The sequence below is a fragment of the Hemicordylus capensis genome, chromosome 1, assembly GCF_027244095.1.
Source record: "Hemicordylus capensis ecotype Gifberg chromosome 1, rHemCap1.1.pri, whole genome shotgun sequence".
Lineage (NCBI taxonomy): Eukaryota > Metazoa > Chordata > Lepidosauria > Squamata > Cordylidae > Hemicordylus > Hemicordylus capensis.
The window spans coordinates 365,806,596-365,831,646 of NC_069657.1; the positions used below are offsets into that span (position 1 = coordinate 365,806,596).

The window sequence follows — 25,051 nt, forward strand, 5'->3', positions numbered from 1 at the left end:
ATTTCTAAAGAAACTGACAGAAAGCCTTCTCAGAATTTTCCATTTTTACTATTTCATACTGATATCTACAATCTACCACTTACTAACCCTATGATTCTATAGTCTGAAGACTTCTATATTGTTCTGTTCCAAAGCTTCATTGACAAATGAAATCGCTTAATATTTGGCAAATGGAATGCTCGATAGATATTACCATCAATGAGCATTTTACTTGATGAGAACAACTCCATCCTGAGACCTTTACTCAACATAAGTAGCTCTGCTGATTTTAGTGGCAGTTTTTCTGAATAAGAACTGTTCTGCTGATGGGAAAAGGTTGCAAGAATTAGGTCCATATGCACAGTTCTTGAGAACAAAAATTGACTATTCTTTTTTCACAGTCTATCTTCTAAATACAAATTACCGGCAAATAACCATGTAGAATAGTCGGAGATGGAGAAAATTCTCTAGACCTTACAAGGTGTCAAGTGCAGTTCACAAAGAGTGAGACTAATGTTCTGAAAGACAGCCAAAGATCATTTATGAACAGCTCTCAAAGGGGCAATTTCTGCCTTCATTTTTCTTTTACAAGCCTTAAGGTGCATAGGTAACATAAGATTACCAAGTGACAGCAACATTTTTTTAAAGACTGCATTAAGAACCCAGGTTTTATACGTTTTCCAAGGTGTATAAAATTACCAGTGTTTTAGATGTGGTTAATGTCCTTTAAGCCCTTAGGGGAAACAATCATACATGAAATAACATTTTACCATAGAACAAAACTAAGACAGTGCAACTGTAGCTATGTCTAAGAAACAGTACTTCAACTTTTTCTACAGGCTTGTAATTCACATGTGTGCATGCCAATGTCTAAAAATATTTTAGCCTTTTGCAAGACATTTTTAAAAATCTGGTTTTGGGTTGTTGTTTTTTTACAAGGATTTGATTAAAGTTTTGAGTCACAATTCAGCACAAACGTGGCATAAGCCTACTGAAATAAATGTGTACTTTTCTGTGTTGGATGATGCAGTTATCTAGAAGATGTATATACCACCCTTTAACAAAAGGTTTTAAAAGCTGTTAACATAGCAAAAAGAATAAAAGATGTTTCCCTGCCCCAAAGGGGAGGGAGAGAGGGGGAGAGAGAGCGAGCAGCATACAACCTTTGAGAGTGATGTGATGCTATGCTGGTATGAATATGGACAGTTGCTTTCCTCTTGTTAAACAGGAAAGCCACCACTTTAAAAGGTACCTCTTTGCTCAGTTAGCAGGACCTTTTATTTATTTGTTTGTTTGTTTGTACATATATATTCTGCTCTTCCTCCAAGGAGCCCAGAGTGGTGTACATAGTTTAGTTTCTCTCCCCAACAACCCTGCGAAGTAGGTTAGGCTGAGAGAGAAGTGACTGACCCAGAGTCACCCAGCAAGTAGCATGGCTGAATGGGGGTTTGAACTCGGGGCTCCCCGGTCCTAGTCCAGCACTCTACACCACGCTAGCTCCTGGCCTTGGGGTTGTTGTTTTTTCCTCCTGAATGAGTCTCGTTAAACAAACGAATAATAATAATAATGCAAGCGATTACTCTCTACTGATTATTTTTATATCTAGGAATACAACTGCACAAGTGGGTTTTGGAAAATGCAAAGCCTGTGTTAAATTTTCAAGACTCAGAAGATTCAAGACCCAGAAGAACCATTAATAGTTTTAAAAGTGAATATTATATTTATTTTAAAAAGAGATTAGCAGTATAAACTTAACCCAGTAAATTATATATTCTAAATGAGGCTGAAAGCACATTGGTGTTATTACAAAGCTCCATTCCTAATAAGTTACATCACAGTTTATTTTTCCTGCTGATCAGTTTCTATTTTTAGTTATATACCCAAAACAGGATGATGATGATGATAGCAGTAGTAGTAGTAGTAGTAGTAGTAGTAGTAATATTTTAAAAAATACTATTGAACACATCTGTTTACTAGGATGCTCCCCCGTGTTTCTCTGAAACTGCACCATTACAAAAATAAAAACCTTCACTTTACTGCAGATTTTTTCATCTATGACAAACAATCTCTAGTGGTGGAACTAGATTGAAGAAATGGGGCTGCTGCCAAAAATGCCAGCCCTATGCTTAGTTTTTCTCCCATCCCTCTCTGCAGCACATAGAACAACTGCAACTTACTCACATCTTGATATCATCACAATGAGCATTTCTTTGCCCCATTCCACATCATTGGTTACTGCTGGCAGAGACGAGGCAGCTGGTCTTGTGGTAACAAGCATGACTTGTCTCCTTTGCTAATCAGGGTCCACCCTGGTTGCATATGAATAGCAGACCACATGTGAGCACTGTAAGATATCCCCTTTAGGGGATGGAGCTGCTCTGGGAAGAGCAGAAGGTTCCAGGTTCCCTCCCTGGCATCTCCAAGATAGGGCTGAGAGAGATTCCTGCCTGCAGCCTTGGAAAAGTCGCTGCCAGTCTGTGTAGACAATACTGAGCTAGATAGACCGATGGTCTGACTCGGTATATGGCAGCTTCCTATGCTCCACATCACAATGACCTCATGACTTGGATAGGTTTTTACTACCAATTCTAGAGGGAAGAGAGAACTTGACCTTGAGTCATTGGGGCTATTCTGGCGATCAGCAAAAATCGGGCTAGCCTTTGCTAGCCCGATTTTTGCTGATCGTCAGAACCACCAGGCTCACAGCCAAGCCCGGTGGTTCTGGAGCAGCTAACCTGCTCTGGAACCCCTGGTAAAAAGCAGGTTTGCGGAGCAAGCGCTCGGCAAACCTGCTTTTTACAATTGTAAGTAGCCGCGCCTACTCACAAGTAGACCCCCGATATGCCCTGTGCGCTCGCACCAGGCATACTGGTCTTGCGGAGGCCACGCGGCCCCCAAGCTCCCCAGCCCCCACCGGCTCCAGCTCGGAGCCGGCAATCATGTGGGCGGCCAATCCAGCCGCCCAGGGCTCCCTCTCCACCTGTGAGCAGGGAGAGCAGCGTCACGCCCTCGATCTCAGACAGTGAGGAGGAAAGGGAAGCTGTCAACTTTTCAGCCGATGCAGGGGTGTCTGAGGGGCAGAACTCAGCTGTCAGTTTCCAAGAAACGGCTGAGGCAGATCCGGCTGATGATTTAGAGCAGGCACAACAACCTGAGACAGCAGAAACTGTGACGGACCAATCAGAAGAGGAGCTATGCAAGCAACCTCCACTGACTCCACAACAGAGGGATATTACAAGGCGAAGAACACAGCTAGAAACTATCAGGAGGAGTAAACGCCTCTTGCAGAGGGCTGATAAGCCTTGAATTCCTGCCAGCTGGGAGCTCTCGGCTTGTACTATAAATTACGTCACCAGCTTTCTATTCACTGCTGGAAAGCAACGTTTGTCAACTTTCGTGTCAACAGCTTGCAGCCAAGCCCGATAAAGAAGAACTGTTCCGAGCCGTATCTTGTTCCTGCAACTCCGTTTGGTACTGTGAACTTCCCTGCCAGGTGGCCAGATACTGACAAGCGGGCTTAGCCCACTCTCCCCGCTCACCCGAAGAAACTGGGTCTCACGGATTGTGAGACCCGGCTCACTATCTTCTTAGAAGAGATCATGTAGTTCTGCTCTAAGAAAGTCCTTGGAGTCTTTCCTCAGTCCTTCAACTAAGGAATGACTGGACTTCATCAAAACTGTGTCACATTTGACACTGAAAACATCTACTCCTCTCACACACTCCACATAAAGACTTTTGACAGCACAACCTTATTAGCAGTGTGCAGCCCCCATATTATAAGTGCAATATATTAAGCAGGTCCATTAAGTTTCATCCAGTCCAAACCTTACTGTTTATACACTGCTTTGGCATGATAAATGAGCAGTTATGGTCTATCGATTAAATATTACCTGTTACTGAATTGCTTAAATACAAATTGCAAGATAAACTGGAACTGCTCAGACAGAATCATTACAGATTTTGGGGTAATTAATAGGAATGTTATGTAAATACACATCTAAGTGATTTATATAATGGAACTTCAAATAAGCTGTTATAATCTATCATGCTGCAATAAATTAGCTTTCTTGTAGGTATCTGACCTCTACTGGAGTATGAAAGACCTGCATATGTATCTCATTGAGTATTCCTTTTCCTCAGCTTGACTTAAAATTGCTATCCCTGTTTTTCTTTTCTTTCTAAACTACTGCTAGCAGATAGTCTAGTTAGGCAAACTATGGTTTCAAGACATTTTACAAAAATAGTGAGGAAGCACTAGATGTTATCACAAAGGTCAGGCTATAGGAGAGCAACACAGAACTTTGACCGCTAAGTTTAAAAGTTAAGGTAAGCTATATTTAACCAGGTTTATACCTAAAAATGGGGAAAGAATCTTTGCATCAAAAGCCATGGAGAAAAGAAGAGGTCCCCTTCTCATCCTGAAAATAATGAGCAATCTGCTCCTCTCTTGGGTTGCAGCATAGGAACATAGGAACAGAAGAGGCTGCCATATACTAAGCCAGACCATTGGTCTATCTAGCTCAGTCTTGTCTTCACAGACTGGCAGCAGCTTCTCCAAGGTTGCAGGCAAGAAGCTCTCTCAGCCCTATCTTGAAGAAGCCAGGGAGGGATCTTGGAACCTTCTGCTCTTCCCAGAGCAGCTCCATCCCCTGAGGGGAATATCTTATGAGGGGAATATGAGGGGAAGTGACTTCTAGTCTCCCTTTCATATGCAACCAGCGTGGACCCTGCTTAGCTAAGGGGACAAGTCATGCTTGCTACCACAAGACCAGCTCTCCTCATGACTAACTTGTCTTATTAATTTGAATGGGACTTCAAGTCATGACTAACTTGTTCTATTAATTTGAATGGGACTTTGGTCAAGTAATTCAGTCAAGATGTGTCAGCCATTGATATTAATGCGAATTAAGTCATTACAAACTGGTCTCATTGATTTCAGTGGTGTTTATGACTAACTAGTCTGGGTTTTGCCCACTATGTATAATCTGTATACTTTGAAATGATGCAGAATATTAAATGAAGATGAAGCATGTCTTCGTATTGATAGAAATGGTATAAAAACTAAGAAGAAGTAATTAAAAGTTAAGGAACAAAATAGTTTCATCTTCAAAGGTTGGTAGGAATCAACAGAATTCATTTACTATAAACCTTAGACTGAGTGCTAGTTAAGCTTGCAATTAAAGCTTTAATTAGAATGGAAAGTTTTGATTGCCAAAGTCACTGTAAAATAACCTAGACAATTATTGCCCTTTCACTTTGATACAGCACACAATACTGCCAGGCCTGGCTGTAATTGTTTTACATGTCTGCAGTACAAGTCTAGAATCTGATACCCAACTCCTCAAAAATTTCCACTAACATTGTTAGTGTATATTGGGGAAAGCAAGTTCGTGTATATTGGGGAAAGCAAGTTTGAACCCATGGTGGCTATATAGAAATGCTTGAAAACATGTTGATAACATCTGATGATCTCTCAGCAGTCAGAAAGCAGCTGAGTAGAATTTCCAATGATAAGGGGGTCCAGTACTCTGGACAGCTCCTTCTGTGTTCTCCCATGGCTACTATTCCATGATTCAAGCCCCTACAAATTGAGGTGCTTTTGTCAACCACCAAAAAGACAAATTATTTATGTACATAACATATTGCCTTGAAGGACAAGGTGAGTGTTGCATTTGAAAATATATGTTTCAAAAATACTATTTTGAGGGGAGGGGGAATATCACTACTGCTTGAAATACATACACAGCAGACACTTTATAGAAATAATACATTTGTTCTTCCTTATACCCTTGGAATGTTCCCCTCCTTTTGTGTACTATTGTATGGCATAGTCTCATTATTTTTCATTCCATACCCCTACAAATCCAAATTTCCATATTCCTTGGAAATCTGAATCCTGGAAGCAAAATATTATTAGACCAGTCTAGTTCAGTACTGTCAAACAAAGCTCCTCAGAGTCTCAAACAATTGTCTTTTTCAGTGATCTTACTTAGGATGCTTTTAATGGAGATCCCCAGAGCCTGAATCTTGGACCTTATAGATACAAAGCATGCTCTTTCCCAATGAGCTATACCTTGTGACTGTTCAGACTCTGTTGGGACTAGAATAACATCCTCAGAGGCTCCAACAAAACCAAAATGGTTCTGATGACAATCTAAACAGATACTATTGAAAGAAGACTGCTCCAGAAAACCACTTAACAATGCAACAGACAGCTGAATTAGGCTTGTCTGTCTGTCTGGAGTCAGAGAGAGCCACATGACTCTTTGGGGAAGGGGGGAAATCTACTACACAGTGAAAAGACTTTCTTCATAACACTCATCCAATTGCATTTAAAACAGGCACTTCAACCATGGTACCTTTCTGCCACCAAACAAAATTTCCCAACAAAAAAGGTAGGCACTTGTTAAAGGGGTCAATAGCAATAAGACACTTTGTCTAAAAGCAGCATGTGAAGCTGCAAACAAGCTTTTAAAAGGTCATTGCCCAGACATGAAGAAAGCAAGACATCATGGTGGCAGGAGGGCAGGAGTACATTAGACTTCTGACTGACTGGCTGGCTGATTAGACTTCTGAGCAAGGAGGAGCTGAGTTCAGACAGGAACTCAAGGCTGCAGGGGTGTTAGGCCATGGGAATCTGCTGTGCATGTCATGGGAATAAAAAACACATCCCTATGGGAGAAGACAGCACAGCCTGTATCTCCTCTAAAGCCATCCCTGCTGGGTGAAATGTGGACTATTACCAGCATGGGTTCTTAGTCAAAGAACAATTCTCCTGTCTTTTTCTTTGCCAAGGGTTTGGCACAGTGACCTGCCCAATAGGTCAATTTCTGCAAGAGACTGCATCAGGGAAGAAAATGAATAGAAGCATAAAGAGGAAAAGATGAAGTTATTATCTCTGCTGCTTTGCCCAATGACGTCTAGATGTTTAGATCCACACCTAAAGAATGGTGATAAAGGTTAGATTCCTGCAGCTTTTTGTTTTCTATTGGTATAAAAATGTAATGGCTTAAATTCCCATTCTGTGAATTTACAAATATAGCAAGGTGCTTCTGTTTGGAGAATGTTTCATCCATTTACAGGCATAAAAATAATACAATGAATTTTTATTTATAATTATACTAGTGGCATTTCTTAGATCACTTAGCATGATCACCAGATCACTTAGCATGCCACTTAAAAAACAAGAGATTGCATATGCCTTCCTTGGTTTCTTCCAGTTGTGAAAAATGGATTTGGCTAAAAAAAAAAAAAAAAAAAAGCTGTAAGGACTTTGCTTGAAAAGCACTTCATACATGCTAAGTACTATTTGTATTGTCATAATGATTATGTATTCTGTAAATGGCATGTAATTATAATTAGCTTTTATTAATAGCTATAACAATAATAAAGCAATAGTAACTACGTTCCTGCAGATCCCAGTAAAAGCATGTGGGAGGGAAACAGTGACTCATTCCATAAGAAAGCAATTCTCCTCCCTGTTCATGAAAGATGATTCTAGTGAACTGCTAATAAAGTTTTGCTCATCCCAAGTCTAACATTGTAAAAACAGGCTAAGCTTGCAACTTCCAATTGGTTTTAGATCTTGTTTTCTAAGCTCAGTTTAATCTGTTACAGCTGTACCAATCCAGCTTTATGCCTAGGTCCCCAGTTGCCTGTTACATGTTTACATATGTTTACCTGCTTTAAAATATTGTTGCTTCACCTTTTTATCAGCTCAGACCCACATGGTGCCTTAACAATATAAAACAACAGAACTAAAAACATGATAGAACAAAGCCATAAAAGCAAAAACAATATAACATTTCATAAAGCCAGATAGGCAACGGGATAACTAACTATCCATACATTGTATACATATTAAATACATGTAAAGCCCACCAGGCTTTGCTCCAAAACCTATTTTCAATGCCTACTGCCACAATCAGGAATTTCAAATTAAAAAGCAGTGTCCCGGGCACACTTCTTTGCTGCTGCTGCTGCTGCTTCTCCTTCCAACTCCTAAGGAATATTCACCATGAAACATAAAAATAAGAGCTTAACTAAACCGAAAGGCAGTCAGCAGTTCCTGCTGCCTTGCTTGCCATTGATCCACTCCAGCTTTCTCTGTATGGCCTGAGGGAACGAGCGGCCATGGCAGTGGAGGCTGTGAGGAAGGGCCAGTCAACCGCTGCTGCTCCTGTGGGGAGGAGCAGGAGCGGGGCTCAGGTGAGGGTGGGAAGGTCTCTGGGGATAGGGAGTTGCAGCTTGGCAAATAGGCACCAGCAACACTGCAGCCACGACCAAGAGGGGTGAGGGGGATGGAGTAAAGGGATGGAGGGGTGACGAAGGGGTGAGGGGGAAGGAAGCTGTGGGATGGAGGAGGAGGAGCAGGAGTGTAGCTCAGGTGAGGGTGGCGATATCTCTGAGGTGAGGGGGGCTATGGCAGGGGGTGAAGGGAGCAATCAAGTACTAGCATGCAGATGCTCTGCATGGGTTAAGCTAGTCTTTAATTATTGGTTGGAAGATGGTATTTACTCTGGTGGGGCTGGCTCCACTGATATCTGAAGACAGCTTCCAATCATGGTGGAAGTCAGCTGTTAGAGAAAAGCTTGCTTTTTATGGCTTTTCTCCTGAAGCTCTGTGAACAATGAGATATGAACAAGCAAAAAAAGTCTGTAGAGCAAAGAATACTAGATATGGAGGCTGCCATATCTCACACACATCCAAGACTGGGCTAAGGAAGCCAAGCCCAGGCTTGGCTGTGCATGAGAACTGCCAGGATCACATCCAATCCTGGCAGTGCTTTGGCTATAAACCCGCCTGAAGAGCCAGCCTCTTAAATGAGGTTAAGAGGTGTACTGTGCACTTCTGCAGTGCATTATGGGATTTCTGGGTGCTGGGACAACATGTCCCGGTTCCGATCTTCCGCGCTGCCAGGGGCAGCCCATGTCCATCTGGATGGGTGATCTGTGTGCCCAGCACAGATCCAAAGATCGTCTATGAGGGAAAGAAGCTTCAGCAGCCTTCCTCCCCATATGCTCTCAAACCCTTTTCACTAATCATGAGAAAGGGCTCATGGGAATGGCAACAGGAGATCAGTAAGGCCTCCAAATGACTTAAAATATGGAGATCTGCTTTTAGTATCAAGCCAGCCAATTACTGTCAAGCTCTAATTATTTTTAAGTATCGTAGAACATTTGCACTAGTTTTGATGTACTGCCCTCAGGTTTTGATGGTAGATATGGTAAGAGTCCTTACTCTGAATGTAACTGTCCATGTAATGCACAGGCCATAGAGGATGTGGGTTATGCTTTATTATATTGTAATTTTATAGGGATTTGAGAGACTTATATTTTACCTCTAACTAAAGAGATACCAGGCAGAGAAGTATACATTTCATTTCTCCTGTCATATCTTCAAGCTAACGTTACCTACAAAGTGACTAAATTTTGCCTAATAGCAATGAATATACAAAAACAGTTAATGACTAATGAAGCTGAATAATCTATTATCTGGTTATATATTCATAAAAATTGTTGCTACTGTAACAGGTATGATATTACATTACGTTATGTCATGTTCCTGTACTGGTTGAAGATAGAGATGTGCACGTAAACAGGGCCTCCAAACCATAAAGGGCCTCCAAACCAGTTCAAAAGACCGGCGGTTCGGCCAGGTAGAAGGTGGAGGGGGGATCTCTTTAAGGCCAGGGGATGGTGCTCTTACCCCTCCTGCCGGATTTCCCCCACCAGCACTGCCTTTTATAATGGTCCAGCAGGGCAGCAGCATACCTCCTTGCCGCCCCAGTGCCTCCTCAGACCAGAAGTGACTGGAAGTTGCCACTGCTCATGCGCTGGTGGGGGAAATACAGTGGGTGGGTGGGGGGGTAAGAGCACCCTCCCCCATCCTTAAAGAGACCCCCCCCCCTTCGAACCGGCAGGCGCTGGTTCCGTGCACACCACTAGTTGAAGACTGTAATAACGTTTTTCTTTCTTTCTATCTACCACTTTCCAACAACAGTTCTCAAAGCAATTTACATAAGGAAGGAAGGAAGGAGGTCCCCTGTCCCCAAAGGGCTCACAATCTTAAAGGAAACATAAGGTAGACAGCAAAAACCACTGGAGGGATGCTGTGCTGGGGTTGAATAGGGACAGTGGCTTCCCCCCTGCTAAATATAAGAGAATCACCAATTTAAAAGATAACTTTTTAAAGAGGCCAATTCAAAAGATGGCCCTAACATTTCATTCTAGCTGCATGGCTGCCAGCATCAAAAATAGGCTTGGAACATGTGAAATAGCTGAAAAGTCAAGTAGGGTGTGGAGCGTTTGTGCTTGGCCTGAGAGTAACTCCAATCAGATCTTGCAGGTTTGGGAGCAGGAAGAAGGGCATTCATCAGACGGTATGATTCCAGACAGACCTGAGCCCTTTCTTCTTTTGTTTTAGAAATGAAGATTTAGTGACTTGATTTCAGTCTATTCTATGTACTGCACTTCCTGCTGGTGTTGCTGATGTTGCCCCTTAACCATTTGCAGCCAACAACAGTCGGTGGCTAACTAACAAGCTCAGTTTGTTTCCTTTCAGCATCCCTTGGGCTTTCATACAGCAAAGCATGCATGCAACCCTAAGAGTAATCTCAACCAGGGACTTTGGCTCTAAGATTTTGACAAGTTGCCTGTCCTTGCTCAAGCCCTGTATCTCTGCGTGTACAAGACCTATTGGAACTATTGAGGCTGTCACTAACTTCCCCTGGGCAATCATCTGTACAATCTCTAGGAATGTTTGCTGTTCCCATTATTGTAACTTTCACAAGAGAGACAGTCGCTATATAACTCCACAGGAACAAGCAAACTAAAACCCCAAACCCATAAGTTAACAAACAGTAGCAAGGAAAGAGATACCTTCAGAGACATCTGGAACTACACCGCAACTAATTTATCTGAAACACCTGGAAAACAGTGCAGTATAACAGCATCAGCAAAGTATTTCCTGAAAGCATCGTAAGACATCCTCTTAATATGCCATCTCAAAACAGTCTTCATATTAGATTTAACGGAATTAGGGTTAATGGGGGAAGATAAACGTCCCTTTTTAACCTTTACAGAGTTACAGTTAACAAAAAACAACTTTTTATACGAATACTATTCTGTGTCTGTCCCTTGTACATTTTCTTTTAAACTTGCCATTTTGCTGTTGCAGCCCGGCTTGTCAGTTTTCAACACTAATGGGTTGTGATATGGTGTCAGGGGAAGTCAACAATCAATGCTGGAAAAAAGGGCTATCACGGCTGACACAGCCAAGGATGGAAATACAATGGGCCTTAGTTTGTAGAGATATAAAAGGAAAATTCTGTTTTGTGTCTTGCTTTCAGATGTAGCCTTTGATAACCAGGCTGACCACTTCCCCAAGGCTACTCACCTTATCTTGCACTTTATAAAAAAAAAAGAGGGATTTAATGCAAAGGAGGAAACTTATTAAAATTAATAGGTAGGGGGATCATATTTATAGTTTAGAATCTTTTAGGAAGAAAAGGTAACGGGTTGTGTAGAATAATCACTTTATAGTGGTGTATACAGCACTATTCACTGCAGGTTCTCCAAAGCAGGGCACCATATTTCTTAAGAGTGGCATGGATACCTGAACAATTTGAGAGATGAAGACAGTCAAATTGCAGGGCTTTGCAACACCACCATCTGCCATATGAATGGGGAGGACAGGGGATTGCAAAAAAAAAAAAAAAAAAAGCAGAAGATCTGAGCTCTTCAGTACTGTGAAGGGGCAAAAATTAACTGGTCATTTTTGTGGTTAGGTAGGTTCAACCCCCTGTGTAGGTAGAATGGAGTTCACTGGGTTTTGAATCTCTGAAGGCTCAATTAACAACATGTATTTGGAAAGGTTTGTTGTTGTTTTTTTAAAGCCAAATTATAAACCTGCTTACAAAGCTACTGAGAGCACCAATCTACCAGATACAGAAATTATATAAGTGCAGTACAACTATAAATCAGATGTTATAGATAAACTTTAACACAATGGTAGGTACTTGTCTTCATTGGTAGGTATTGCTCTCTCTTTTTGATCCTGAAGTACTTTATTACATGCTGATGATTTATTCTTTCATGTCCTCCTTCATGAGCCTAGTAAGAGGGTAATGTTAATACTAGGGAGGGATTTTTAATGTGAGCTCCATGTGTCACCTGCCACTGCCACCTGCCCCTTTTGGCTATCTTGGTGCAACTCCCTAAGAACCAATGAGGATAGTCTGACGATCACTAGAAACTGGGCTAAGGGAGCCCAGCCCAGTTTCTAGTGATCGTTAGATTGTTCCATGGCAGCTAGCCCACATAGGAACCCCTACCCTTAAACGAGGTTACCGGAGCGCTCACTCCGTTAACCACGTTTTTGCAGTTGTGAGATGCCATGGTGTGGCTTTGCACCACAATTTCTCTCAAGGAGACCCCCATCAGGAGGCTGCAACAAGCCTCCAGGCCTCGGGGGTCTCTCCAGGATGCCCCGCACACTTGCACGGGACATCCTGAAACTTCCAAGGGCCACGCAGCCCCCGATCCCCGCCGTCCCTGCCAGCTCCATGACAGAGCTGGCAATCGTGGACGGTAGGGTGTGCGATCTGGCCACCCAGGGACAGCTCCTTGCCCGTGTGTTGGGAGAGTGGGCTAAGCCCGCTCTCCCCGCACAAACCCTAACGACACTTCACACTAATTGTGTGAAGCACCTCAATGTGTTCTCAAATGCCAACTCAACCATGAATTCAGTAAATGGCTTTGGGAAAGTCAGTATTTCTCTGTCTCAGTGCCTGGTCAGTAAAATTGGAATGACAGTAACACCTAGTTGCTGTGCAGATAAAAGAAGTAAGAAACATGTGTTGTAAGGCTAAAGAGCTCACCACAGCTAGCTACCAAACTTTCTTTGAGTGAATCTATCCTTTCATGAATGGAAGATCCTCCTGTACATGGAGTGAAAACTTACGGTAAAACCCATAGTCTTTACTCACCTTGAGCATTAAGAACAGCATAGGCTATAAAATGTCAGGGTTTTAAAAATCAGTTTAATTCCTATGAAGGAGTATGGCTTTGCAAAAAGCCTATTTTAGTATATGGATAGGTCTGGCACAAATAGGACTAGTATTGCAGAACCCTATGCAACCAGTTATGTGGTAATTGCACTGGCTGCCACAAACTTCCAGACCTAAGAGATAAGGCGTTGGCTTTAACCTTCAAAGACCTTCATGACCTGGGCCTTTCCTAGACAGCGGGCTTAACTGTGGAATTAAGTGGGTTAAAGTAGAGCGAGTTATGAGGTAATAGATCAACCGCACGTAAGCGCAATAAAGATAATCCGCACGTAAGCGCAATAAAGATAATCCGGAGAATCCTGGAGGGCATTCACATATGGCTGCTTTAATAGGACTCCTGTCAGTTCTTTCTTAAAAAATTTCATGCACCGTTCATACTGTGCACCGTTCAAGTCCATGTAGGGTGTCTCAGTGGTACTTTATGGTGAACATAGGAACATAAGTAGGCTTTTCTTAAAACATCACTTTTTGCTATTTTTTAACATTTTCTTGGTGATCTTGTGGAACATCGCATGCATCTGGCCCATGTGGGTATAGATGCATACGATGTTCACCAAGCATATGTTAAAAAAATGTTTTAGCAAAAAGTGAAGCTTTAAGAAAGCCTACTTACAGTTTGTTCTTTATGTTCACCATAAAGTACCACTGGGAATCAAACAGTCAGGAGGCTTTTTAAAGGGGGGAAAAAGAGATAAATTTTATTAAAAGAGGAAAACAAAATGCACCATGCGGGTGCATAGAATGATGTTCTACAAGATCACCAAGCAAATGCTTGTTTGGTTGGTTAAATGAAAAAAGTGAGGCTTTAAGAAAAAGCACTCTATAAGCATGGCCCTTCCATATATCTCAAAAGAAACATTGTATATTGGATATATCAAAGTATCCCAAAAAGCCGCTGTAAAAAGTGGAACTCTTACAGTGCAGAATAATGCGGGCTGAGCTCCAATGCTCAGGGAAAACCCAAATTGTGTATGGAGTGCTCCATATATCGCATGGACTTCAACATAAATCCACCCAATGCCTAAATGCACCCCTGCCCTTCCCGAGGTGAAGCAAAGTAAAATTGCCATCTGGAAATGGACCTGGGATCTGCAGCATATCTCAGATCATGTCCGTTCCTATGGGTCTTCCTCACTTTTTAAGATCAACAGACATAGGTCTGTTCGGAAAGTCAGAATCTCATCCTCTTACATTTCTGTTACACTCCTTATTCCCTTCTGCTCCACTGTGGTATCTTGAAAGCAGCAAGAATAATCTCAGCTTCACAACAGTACCGCCATGGCAAGTGGCTGGCAAATGATACTACAACTTCCAGTCCAGCAGGGATCAGGAACCAATAGGATCCTATCTAGCACCCAGGGACTGGTGGCCTGTGTTCCTCCCATCGCCCCCACACCATTTGCATGTGGGGCACACCACCCCCTGCCTTGACTTGTTACCATCTGCCTCCTTCCTCCTCTCACTGCCATCGCCGCCACCGCCTCCTTCCCCCTCTCACCCCCACAATCATTAAGTTGCCCACTGCTGTGAGGCACGCTTTTAAAGCAGTGAGTGAGGGGAAGTGAAAGGAGGTTTCCTTTCTCATGCCAGCAAGGAAATATCCCGTTCCTTCACTGGTTGCCCCTGCAACAGTGGGCAACTTAATAGCTGTGGGGTGGCAAGAGAAGGAAGGAAGGGGGGCAGCGGCAGCAAAGAGAGCCTGCAGAGGTCAGATGGGGGAGGCAGCAGTGACCCCTAGGGGCTCATGTGAACACTGGTGACTACACCCCTGTTTGCCCCATAAGTTGCTGATCCTGGCCTGACTTCTCAGTTTGAGCAACTTGTTGCTTAAGAGCAGACTGAGAGGCTTCTCTGTGTCCCTATCTATTTCTTAGCCTTTTTACCCACCTATGGAACCATCCACTGGCCTCCAGGACACCAGCCCTGATAGTTTCTTAACCAAATATGTTTTTAATCACTTTGAGCACCCATATTCAAGGAACATATATGATTTCAAGACCTTCTGACTTTGGTGCTGGTTCTGTCCACAGCTTCACTGAATTGAAGAACAACAAATTAACCTTAGCCATCGGAACCTATATCGAGTCAGACCATAGGTCCATCTAGCTCAGTATTGCCTACACAGGCTGGCAGTGGCTTCTCCAAGGCTGTAGGCAGGGATCTCTCTCAGTCTTGTCTTGGAGATGCCAGTGAGGGAACTTGGAACCTTCTGCATGCAAGCATGCAAATGCTCTTCCCAGAGCGGCCCCATCCTGAGGGGAATATCTTACAGTGCTTACATGTAGTCTCCCATTCAAATGCAAACCAGGGCAGAGCCTGCTTAGGGGTCAATTCATTCTTGCTACCACAATACCAGCTCTCCTCCCAGTCATCAACACATTGCCACTTTCATTTCAACCCAGCCACATTTCTATATCATCCATCCGCTTCTCCTGTAAACCAAAGAGAACTATATTAACTGGACAGCGTGCTTGGGTACAGTTTACTCACATTCCGGTTGACCACTGGTGGCATATATATATATATATATATATATATATATATATATATATATATATATATATATATTTTTTTTTTTTAAATAGACTTTGCCATACTGGCATAGCAAGCATGCAAGCATCTTTCTTCACTGCTGCCATTAATGATCTGGTGAAGTAGCTCTATGTAGTGAACAATCAGAGGATGAGTTACTCTCTGCCTACCATGACAAGTCTTCAGCATCTTGAAGACAAACTAGTTCTTATTAGGGGCCAGCAGTCTGGTTATAGGGTTGTTTTTCAAAATATGGGAAACTTGCTCCTATCCTAGATCAGGTTGATTTGGTCTTGTCTGGTGATACAAAGAATATTTGTTTTTGTCTTGCGGAGGAACAGATAACTAACAGTAGGCTTGAGCCCATACCTGTCATGGTGGATGAAAGATAAGTCATCAAATCAATTTTGTTTCAATACAATACTCTTGTCTCAAATCCTTGACTGATACTGTACCAAATAACTGATCTGAACCAACTGAACAAACATCAGCTTAGCTGCTTCATCCAGCCAGGTCTCAATAACATATGCAAGGGCAGCAGCCTTTGATCATCAACTCATTGGCAAACCATCAAACAGTTTGTGAAGGACAGCTGGAGTGTGAGCAAAGGAATGGATGCAGGACCTAGTACAAATGTTCTAATTGCACTTCCATAATGCCAGCCTCACAAATAAGAAGTGAAGAAGTTTGTTCATTTATTACTCTTCTACCCCACTCTCCCTCCAAAGGACTCAGTAAGGTCATTCTCACAACCAAAAATGTTGGGGGTGGGGAGGGCTGACGGGGAGGCAGGCTCCTACCTGCCTCCCAGCACACAGTCATAGTTCATCAGGAGGCTCTGCCTCTTGCACGGCACATGGCGCACACTGCCCCAAGTGGCAGAGCCGGGAGCTAGAGGACAAAGTTGTCTGGCATCCCACAATGCACCTGGGAAAGGCTGGCACTCAGGGGTGTGGTGCATTGCGGGATTCCCCTGCTGCCAGGTGCTCTTGCCACCTGGCTTTGTGAACACTCGGGCAGCCCAAGTGTTCACACAATGGGGAGCTGGGTAGAAGGATGTGCTCATGCCCTTCTACTCCACTATTAGCCCTGTAAAAAACCTGGGCTACCCTGTTGTGGAGGGCCAGGACTGGAAGTGATCCCAGTGCTTCCCATGACAGGGCTATACTATAGGCGGCCGTGAGAACAAACTTAGTGTCTCACAAATGAGCTCGCCCAAGGCATTTCTATCCAGGGTGTGTCCAGTCTTCTTAGCAAAGAGGCACTTTTAAAAGTGATGACAATTTAAAAGTGCTATCTTATTTTATATTGTGCTGGGGCCCTATCCAGCTCCGGCAAAACATCCCTCCAGTGTGCTGTTGCTGGTATCTATCTTATGTTTCTTTTTAGACTGTGAGCTCTTTGAGGACAGAGAACCATCTTAATTTCTTCCTATATAAACAGCCTTGAGAACTGTTGTTGAAAAGCAGAAAATATTCATAGTAGTATTAGTAGTCTGCATCATGTGCTTTCAAACTATTCTCTCGGACCAAAACTATTTTCATTTAGGTAAAGAATTCTCAACAGCTTACCATTTTATCATCTTTCTTTTACTTGGGATAAGATGCAGTATTGTGGACATCTATTTTGGCCTTTCAAAATGAAAACAGTTCCTTGAGGCTTCTGTAGAGGTGAAAGGTGTTTTTTCTTAAGTTTTCCTTTCTTTTCTCACCTCCCTTTAGGACAAGAGCAGAGCTGAGACAGAAGAAAAGATTGTTTAGAAGAGATCCCCTGTTTTGTAGTATATAATAAAGAGTGGCAATCTTATCACATCTAATGCTCAAATGATGTATAGAGAAATAGTGTTTTGCAGGGACTGCCATAGGCAAAACAGCAGATCTAATCAAAAGCTCTACACGCATGAATATAACCAGCCTCTGGGAAAGGCCGGCACTCACAGAAGATAATGTGAAATTCCTTCTATGATTCAATGGGGAGGTCACTGGAGGACCAAAGAGATGCTGATCTGCTTTATTTTGGAACAGTAAGGTGGGCTATGAAAACCACATTCACCCTCTTTAATCCACTGATTACTACTGAGTTGTCTTTACCTGTAATGTGCACAGTACTGAGTATTTTCTTATCATCTCATATACTAAAACCATTGCACGATTTTGTCACAGGATTTATATGAAAGAGTCTATTAGAATAGTTTTGCTTTGTAAAATAAATTATGCAGCAAACAAATATGTAAAAATATAATTAACCTTTAGAAGGCTGGCATTTTCAAAATTGTCAGCTGAATGAATGTATACAGTTCCTTGGGCTACAAAGGATTAATGGAAGTTGAGACATAAATCAATAAAAGTAAAAACATGTTCTGTTCAAAGTTGCCATAGGGCTCTTTCTTCCTTCACCCATGTGTGCATGGAGTATTAAGCTCTCTGTCCCACAAAATGATATGCTCTTCTACATCAATGTGTTGCAGCATCTGAATAAGACACATAGATGTTGCAAGCCTCCACATATTTACTGGGAAAGTATGTTCTGTTGAAACTAATTGAGTCAGTCAAACAAATGGTCATACTCTGCCAGAAACTTCTCCTAAACAAGTCCCATGGCAGACTCGATTTTACCTTCTCCCCCAGATGACCTTGTTGCTGGATCTGGCTGGGTGGCCCGTGCGCCCACACGACCAGTGCTGCCAGGAGCTGTGCAGCCACGTGGAGGCCAGGGAAATGCAGCCCGGCCTCCAGGAATCCCTCAATGCACCACGCAAGGAGCATGGTGCATTAGGGGATTCTCCCCAATGCCAAGCGCTCTAAGTGCCTAGCTCTGTGTTTGCTCGGGCTGCGGACACACAACCAGAAACCCAGGCAGAAAGGAGCACTCATGCCTTTTTACCTGGGTAATAGCCTGGGACAAAAACCCAAGCTACCCAGCCCCGAACCCGGTGCTTCACATGAGCAGCCCAAAGCTGGTAAGGCTGTGCAAGCCTGGGTAGAGATGCTCATATGAACAGCCTTATTATATTGTATGATAAGAGTTTCTCCTTTTTAAAAATGTCCATCACAGTTTGTATATCCATTATTGTGCTCATCACAGTGCCTACAGGAATGGGGCCATAGCTCAGTGGTAGAGCATCTGCTTTGCATGCAGAAGGTCCCAGATTCGATCTCTGGCATCTCCAGGTAGGACTGGGAAGGACTCTTGCCTGAAACCTTGGAGAGCTGCTTCCAGTCATTGTAGACAATACTGAACTGGATGGACCAATGGTCTGATTTGGTATAAGGCAGCTTCCTATGTTCCTAGAGGAATGAAAAACAATAGTCTTAAACTGTGTCCCCTTTGCCCCATTTTGTTTTATGGCACTTTATTCTAATGACTTGTCTCTCATAAGTCCCTTTTCTTTTCTGTGCTGTTTTTTAATGTGTTTGCCACAGAGTTGCCATTAATTTCCACCAGAAGCAGATCTGAGCTCAAATGTTGACGTCTAAGAAGTCAGGAACATTCCAGAATCCTCTCCTGGAACATTCTCCTCTCCTGGAACATTCCAGGAGAGGAGAGCTGGTCTCAGGAAAGGAGAGCTGGTCTTGTGGTAGCAAGCATGACTTGTCCCCATAGCTAAGCAGGGTCTGCCCTGGTTGCATATGAATGGGAGACTTTATGTGTGAGCACTGCAAGATAGTCTCCTCAGGGGATGGAGCCGGTCTGGGAAGAGCATCTAGGTTCCAAGTTCCCTCCCTGGCAGCATCTCCAAGATAGGGCTGAGAGAGATTCCTGCCTGCAACCTTGGAGAAGCTGCTGCCAGTCTGTGAAGACAATAGCTAGATAGACCAATGGTCTGACTCAGTATATGGCAGTTTCCTATGTTCCTAGAATGCCTGGTAGATTTGCTCGAATCACTGTAGCCCTCTCTAGAGCCTATCAGTGAACACAAGGAGAAGGAGAATGGAAGTGTGCTGGCTAGTCATTCCTCAAATTGATGCCACGCCCATTGGCATCTGCGCATCTAGCCCTTGTCTAAAAGATTCACAAACTAGGCGGTATAGAAATGTGATAAATAAAATAACATAACATAAAACTAAATAAATAAATAAAAAGGCAACATTGAGCATATGGAGGCTTTCTCCACATGATTTCAAATCCTGGACAGCATTAAACTCTGGCTTTTGCATGCAGTTCCTGAATGTGTAGGTGCCCAGGAGACATAGCTACTTGTGAAGCAGCCAGTGTGATCCCATTCACCCTTCACGTGAGCACTGAACATGTAGAGTGGAATGCTTGAATGTTTCCTTGGCTTGTATGCCTCACAACTATAGAACACAACCCATACCATCATTAGCAACAATTGGTTTAGATCCGTCAGGTCTTCCATTGCCACCAGTATTCCCTCTAACAAGGAGTCCCAAATGTACAACTACATACAACTCCCATAATCCCCAGCCAAAGGCCACTGCAGCTGGGGATGCTGGGAGTTTTAGTGAACAACATCTGGAAATCCCTGTTAGAGGGAATAGTGATTGCCGCTATGCTACTGCATTGTATCCAACTGTTGATCTTTAAAATCACCAGTAACAATAATGCTTGCTAGTAGTAGACACTTTTTTCCTTGGAATGTCTTCTAAGCATTTAAGCCAAGCCATGGATTCTGCCATTTTCCTCATGTTTCCTCTGGGTTTGGCACAACTATAGATAGGGGGCATATGCACTAAATGATGGGGCGGCAATTCCGGTGGTGGTGAGGAACAGAAGTGACGTTGGCAGGTCAGCAGGCCATTACATTGGAAGGGGAATTGGAAACCTAATATCTGTTTCCCCTTCCAGCTGTCCTTCCAGCTTTTTGACCCTGAGGAGCAGTGCCAACCACCCTTGGAACCTCACCTTACTCCTTTGTAATGCCAGGTCAGTCCAGAACAAATCAGAAACCATCCATGAACTGACTCTGGATGCAGGACTTGACCTGGTATGTATTACAGAGACCTGGTTGGGGAGGCTGGTAGCCCGGTCTGGTCCCAGCTTCTCCCTCCAGGGTACTCTGTTGAAGAGCAAGTGAGGGACCGTGGGCAGGGAGGTGGCGTGGTTGTGGTCTATAAGAATAACATCTCCCTTACCACGATCCCTGTTGAAGTGTAAGACCATATCAGGTGTCTGTACTTAAGTTTGGGGACCAGATTGGGACTTCTTTTGGTTTACCATTCGCCCCACTGCTAAACAGAGACCCTAAATGAGCTGACAGACTTGGTCTTGAGCTTGGTGTTGGAGTCCCTCAGGTGTGGTGGTGGGAGACTTCAATATTCATTTTGGGACTAATCTTTTGGGGATGGTGAAAGACTTCATAGAGGCCATGACAACTATGGGCCTATCCCAAGTGGTCTCGGGACTGATGCACATTGCTGGTCACATGCTTGATTTGGTCTTTCACTCTGATCAGGGTGGTATTCTGTGGGTGGGGACTCCTGTGATTTCCCCATTATCATGGACCCCATTATCATTCCCCATTATCATGGACACTATCGTTAAGGTTGGACTCACAATCACTAACAAACCTTCACAGGGGTGAGGGGCCTATTAGGATGGTCTGCCCGAGAAGATTATTGGATCCAATAGGATTCCAAGAAGCCTTGGAGGGATTTAGTGTTGGCTCTGCCAGTGATCCTGCTCATGCCCTGGTGAAGTATTGGAACAGCAAACTCACCAGGGCAGTAGGCATGATCGCTCCTAAGCATCCTCTCCAACCTGCGTCAAAACTGGCCCCTTGGTATATGGAAGAGCTACAGGCGCTGCAGCAGCCAGGTAGACAATTGGAAGCGCAAGTGGGGAAAGACTTGATTCAAATCCGACAGCTTGCAACATGGAGCACATTTGAAGATCTATGCTTAGGCAATATGTGCGGCAAAGAAGCGATTCTTTTCTGCCCATATTGGTTTTGCAAGTTCACTTTGAATTAAATACTGTTTTAATAGTTTTAACATTGTTTTAAAATATTGTTTTAAAATTTTTAATTGTTGTAATGTTTTAACTTTCTCTCTTGTCATTTGTTTTGTTTTGTTGTAAACCGCCCAGACATGTATGTTTGGGGCAGTATAAACATATGTTAAAATAATCAAACATAATAAAATCATCAATTCTCTTTCTTCACACTGCTGTTAATCAAAACTTGGACTTTACAGTACCATCATCTGGTGTTTCCTTGGCACAAATGCACCAGCACACACCTAGCTAACTGTCTTCCTATAAATTCTAGCATGTCGGTTCATGGTTCTCTGTGGGCCTCTACTGAGATTATGAACCTTAACTCATGTCACATACAATACATACATACATTGTGATGCACTACAGTAATGCATTTTGTGCAATCCAATAAGAGTGCCAGGAGTTAATAGGATATATGGCATGCTCCATGGTGATGTCATTACTGAAGCATTTTGAAAAATCTATGTGTAAAAAAACAACAACGTCATAACACATTGTACTTTCACCCCAGCTACAGCACAGCAGCTGGTGAGGAGAGCAATTGTGCAGGGAAAGAGCACAACAAGCCCTGGTGGTCAGCCACAGTTGGAGGGCCATTCTCCAAGTGCCCCTGCCTTCAGGCATGAGGCTTCAGGCGTGACTGGGGAAAAGACCTTCTCATGTGGGGCACCCCACTTGCAGAATTCTTAATCTAGTGTTTTAGACAGCTCAACCTCACCACCTTATCTGCTTGTGGAATCCTCTGTCCAGGAAGGATCACTTGGCACTTATGTTATTGTCTTTCAGGTAAAGATCTTTTCATTCTTACTATTTTATTAACTAAAATAATAATATCTTACTATATTGTATAAGATATTATTTTAGTGCTAAAAGCTATTTTTCGTTTGCTCTGGTTCATGGTGTTGAATTATTTTAAATATTGTAATTTTATTTATTGTACACCACATTGTGTCCTCTGTCTAAATAGCTTTAAAATATCTTCAAGAAATAACAGTGCAATCCTATGCACCTATCTGGGAGGAAAAGCCATTGAACACCGCGAGAGACTTCCTTCTGAGTAAACATACCAAGAATCTAGCTGCATATTCTCAAGAACAAAACCTATCTTAAGACTGAAATATTTTGCTCACAAGGGCTTAATATTGTAGCTCCACCTCAACCAACATTTCACAGGTGAAAAACAGGGCATGCTTCTAACAGCCTTATTTTCATTCCAAGGACTCTTCACTATCTACATTCCTAAAGACTTGTTACCACCTATTATATGCTGTATTCATTGGGTGGCTTTATACAGCTTCATAGGGCTTGGAGGCGAGTCGGTAAGTGGAGAAAATGTTATGCCCAACATTTTTAACAAGTTGGAAATCGGGCAGACAATGTTGGGAGAATGTCTGGCAGAAAAATGTTAGAAACCAAGAGCGCATGCTCCTGGCAGGTGTGACGTCTGAACCAGCTCAAGTCCAGGAGCATGCGCTCTTGGTTCCCAACATTTTTCCCACTTACAGATTTGCTGGCAGTTGTGTGAAGCTACCCACTGGCTCCAAAAACAGCCTATCCTCTTGAATTCAAAGCTAAAAGGTTTATTGTTCTTTGGGCTAAAGATATACTAGAAAAACAAAATTGCCCTATGATGTTATAAATAGTTCAAAGAAAACTTCAGCAGTTGCAGTGTGTATGAAGTGGAAATTTGTAGACTGCATAATTATGTGCTCATGTGCATGCATTTACATGTATGTGCAAGAGACAAGATGCATCATCCACCAACTCAGAGATTAATTTCTAGAGACCCCAGAGAGGGAGCTGAACCATTAAAAATTACAGGCCAACAAAAATTAAACGAACTATTCTGACAAGGAAAAACTAGGGTCAAAACAAGGACAGTGATTTACCAGGGCAAGTCCCAGAAAACAGGCTATTTGTGGTAAATATGGTGAGCATGTGTAGCTTCTGTTAGAAACATACGTTTGGGGGAATGGGAGGAGGAGAAAGGTATTCTTGAACATCAAACCTGAGGAAGAATTCTGAGCAAGCTGGCATTCTACATAGATTGATCTTCCTCTTTTATTGATACTGTAGTAGTCCGATTTTTATCATAAAGGCTCTTTATGATGCCAACTCACTATTTTAATTTGTCATGGCCCTAATTGTTGCTGGGCGTGGGGGGTATCTCTGGAATTAAAAGTGACTTCCATGCAACTATAATGTTCTCTCCTTGATTCCTGACATCAGATCTCATTACTGATCACTCAGTCTTGGGGGCAACTCCCACCCCCTCTCCTCCCCGCCGCCCAACGCGCGGGCGCACACACATACTGCAGTTTACGATAACGTGCGTTCGGGCTAAAAAGAAAGCGGGGTTATTAATGCTAACTTTTGGGTTTCTGTAGTAACTGAGCGATGCCTTGGTTTTTAAAAATATAGCTATTTTTAAAACACTAAATAAATTGTGTGTCTTTGTGTGTGTTTCCTTATCAGACTAGTAAACCTCACCCCTGGTCATTCCAAAACGCCTTTGAGGAAAGATATAAGAATATTAGAGTGCAAACTCATCGTCATTTCTTTTAATGACTCCGACGACATTGCGGACTGAGAGGAATTAAAGCTGTTCACATGTTGCTTCATCGGTGTTTGAGTAAAGAGATGCATTCATTCATTGCAATCCGTTTTGCAATAAGTATTTCTGATCTCTTCCAGGGCATGCGGCTTTAAATGTACACGCTGTGCCTGGAAGCGTTGCACAAACTCTTGGTTTGCTGGCTGCCTCTATCTGAAACCAAAGCACGACGAGGCACAACCAAGCGGGATTCCCGTCGTCGTCGTCGTCCCCCCACCGCCACCCCTCGCGCGCTCTCCGCGGCCCTGCCTCGTTTGTCTCCTGGCATATTTATCGTTCGTCTGCTTGTGGTTAATTTAAAAAAAAAAAAGTCATGTACATTTTTAAAGCAAACAACAACCTCGCACAACATTCTTAATCAACACGTATTTCCTTTCAAGCCCCTATGATCCTCTATTGATTCCCATTAAAATGCTTTTCTTTTTCTTTGCCCCCTCTGCCGATCGAATTTCAGATCAGCCAGGATATGCAACTAACCTTCCGGCACAACTGAACTGACTCAGAAAGATCAAAAGGCTTGCTTGCATTCATTAAAATGTAGCACAGCCTAGGCAAGCTTTAGTGGAAAGCTTCCCTTTGCATCGCAATTAACGTGGCATATACTGGTTTGCAATATGCATACTGGGGAAGCAGTGTGTGTGTGTGTGTGTATATACACACACAGATATAGAAGGGGGAAGAAGAAGAACAAAAGAGACCGCTCTTTTTATCCGGGGATGACGTCAGTTTGATTTTACTGACAACTATTGATGTATGTGGAGCAATTGCAGGGCAGTTCTCGCCGCATCTGCTGACACTTTGCAGGAGAAACAATTATGTTAACTGTCTAAAACATTCGTCCTTGCAAATCTTGGGGCTTAAGCACTTAACTTCAGCTCCTAGTCACTTTGCAAGGGGTCTGG

General features: G+C 42.9%; 1 long non-coding RNA gene across 1 annotated transcript; it reads right to left on the reverse strand.

Moving 5' to 3' along the window:
* Positions 1-6,903: 6,903 nt before the first annotated feature.
* Positions 6,904-24,577, reverse strand: LOC128340934 (uncharacterized). Its single transcript, XR_008314095.1, has 3 exons — positions 24,026-24,577; positions 17,152-17,314; positions 6,904-7,218 (listed from the first exon to the last, which is right to left on the reverse strand). It is a non-coding gene; the product is annotated as an uncharacterized LOC128340934 (long non-coding RNA).
* Positions 24,578-25,051: the final 474 nt, after the last annotated feature.